At 33.4% G+C, this 2,465-nt stretch overlaps 1 non-coding gene across 1 annotated transcript; it reads right to left on the bottom strand.

Moving 5' to 3' along the window:
* Nucleotides 1–1,996: 1,996 nt before the first annotated feature.
* On the bottom strand, nt 1,997–2,126 carry LOC126021072 (small nucleolar RNA SNORA22). The gene has a single exon (XR_007499686.1). It is a non-coding gene; the product is annotated as a small nucleolar RNA SNORA22 (small nucleolar RNA).
* Between the last annotated feature and the right edge of the window lie 339 nt (nt 2,127–2,465).

Genomic DNA, 2,465 nt, shown 5'->3' on the forward strand with positions numbered 1-2,465 from the left:
AGAAGTCCAGGGTCGGTACGCCTAACGTAAAGTCTGAGTCCCCATTGTACGGGTTGAGTCCAGTGATGCTGACGTCCAGCAGCAGTAAATTCGATGATGAGGGGGTTACACCAACCACGGGTAGCAGAGGATGCATCACAGTTCAGAAAAGGAGGAGTTGGGGGGCGTGAAACGGTGATGAAGTCTGAGGAGGAAGAGGGTTTCCAATAAGCAGTTCCGGTGGTTTCACAGCCCCAGGAGGCGCAAAAGTGTTGGTTATGAGCGCCACACTTATAGTCGCTGGAACGGGGCCGGTGGTGACCAGGGCAGACGTAGAAGGTGGTGAAGGGGTGGCGTAGTACATCACGGCGAATAACAGAGTTGCAGCCACCGCTAGCAGGGGAGTAATAGTCATCGGGGTTAACAGCACGAGGTTGAGGCAGGCGGAAATTGGAGGTGCCCCAGTATAGGCTTGCACCCATGGTTAGGGCACAAAGGTCGACTTGCAAGACCGGCCAAGGGATGGAGGTAGAGAGGATGGAGGTTGTTGGTGGCATCGGTGGGCATCCAAGGCAGCTAGGCAGAGTGTCTAATTTAGCATTGTCAAAGGTGGAGTTAGTTAGAAACAGGTTTGCAGGAATGGCGTTTAGCAGGAGGTTTATAAGAAAACAGCTTGGCAGAAGGCAAAATGGTTACTTTATATAAAAATTAAGAATTTGCAGAAAACATTAGCAATTTACATTACACTAGTTATTTTTGAATACCACGGGAATGCTATTTGACCTCTGTTAGACTTTGGCATAAAAGAAAATTTATAATTAACAATTGCTAATTAAAAAAAATTTTTTTTAAACTGAATATAAAGGATTTTTTTAAACTTCTAGTTATTATGTTAAAGCTGGATGCTATTTTTTAGCCATAAATACATATTCTATAGGCTTGAACTTACACATAGCAGGAAAGCCAGGTGACTGCAAAGTTCAGAAATTCTCCAGGGAAAAGTTATTCCCGATGGCCATTGAGAAATCTGGGGTTTGCCATTCTCCACACCCTCCGCCATGTTTTTAGAAGGACAAAGCTAGCTTAATACATAATTTTTAACACATGATTTTTAATTGTAAGATGCCAGTTTGTGAACTGACCAGACTGAACCAGGTTGAAAAAATTAATTGAAATTTAAAAAATGGATAAGGCTTTAAAAATTGTATTATTATAAAATGTAGAGATAACAAATAAACAGACAAAACAAAACAACACTAAACACAACATTTTACACTTGTGGCCACTTTCATTCATCACAACAGACACATAAACAGACAAAAGGATTGATTTAAGACTTATTTATAAAAAATTGACAAGCGCTTTTAAATATTTAGCTAACATGTTTGTGAGAAGAAGAGAAAAAAAAATTTTGTAGAAAAAACTTTTTTAGTTTTGAGAAGTACTTAATGTAGATGGAGTGGAACTTTGCTGAAAATAAATTTTAAGGTTTAGATTTAACACAAAACATTTTTAAAACAATTTTAATTTGAAGTTTAAAACATTAAGTAAAATGGTTAATGAGCACTGTAGAAGGAGTCTCTACTTGGAAGTATGAAATGATTTGCTGTAAATGAATAGGTTTTCTTTAAATTGGTTTTGCAGTAGAACAGTAAGACAGCTGCAATAAAGTGTTAAAATTTTTATGATTAAACACAATAGCATGAACTATGATTATTAAAGGTATAAAAACTGATTTTTTAAAAAACAAACAACTGTTTTTACTATGAAGACTTTAAGTGAATAATTTGTAAAAAATATTATATACCAAATTAACTAAATGCTTAGATTATTATAAAATATAGTTAAAGACATCTGATGCATTTACACACCTAGAACTTAAGACTAAAATTATATTTAATACTAGTTAATTTGCTTATAAAGTTTAGTTACTTTTATATATTACTTATAAAATTATATATAATATATTTTTCATTTATATTATTTTTTCACTGCGACACAAATATACAGATTTGTATAATGTGCTGATATTATGAATGCACTTAAAATAATAGTTCTTTCAATGCAGAAATAAAGAACAACCATTGCTGTAGCACAAAGTTAAAACTAAGGGTACTATAAAGCACACCTAGGTGTTTACTGTGCATTAAATTAACTATATTGTTTAAAAAGGCTAACCACATTATTTTTCACATAATTTTGTAAATACTTTAAAAATTAAAATAAAACTTTTAATAGAAATATAAGATTTAAATTTAACACTTTTGTGTTCGTTTGGATTTTAAAACACAAAGAAGTTTTTCTTTTACCAACATTTTGTTATCTGTAAAGTGACAGAATTATGACCTTGCTCTAAAATTTTCTGAGAGGCATGGAAAAAAAAAAGTTTATTGCCCTTATCTTCCTGTTGCTTTTTAATGTTTTAATAATTACTTTACACCACTTAATGCACTAAACTTAATAACACATATTTGACGAAGTGTAGG

This window comes from Suncus etruscus, chromosome 10 (assembly GCF_024139225.1).
Source record: "Suncus etruscus isolate mSunEtr1 chromosome 10, mSunEtr1.pri.cur, whole genome shotgun sequence".
Classification (NCBI taxonomy): domain Eukaryota; kingdom Metazoa; phylum Chordata; class Mammalia; order Eulipotyphla; family Soricidae; genus Suncus; species Suncus etruscus.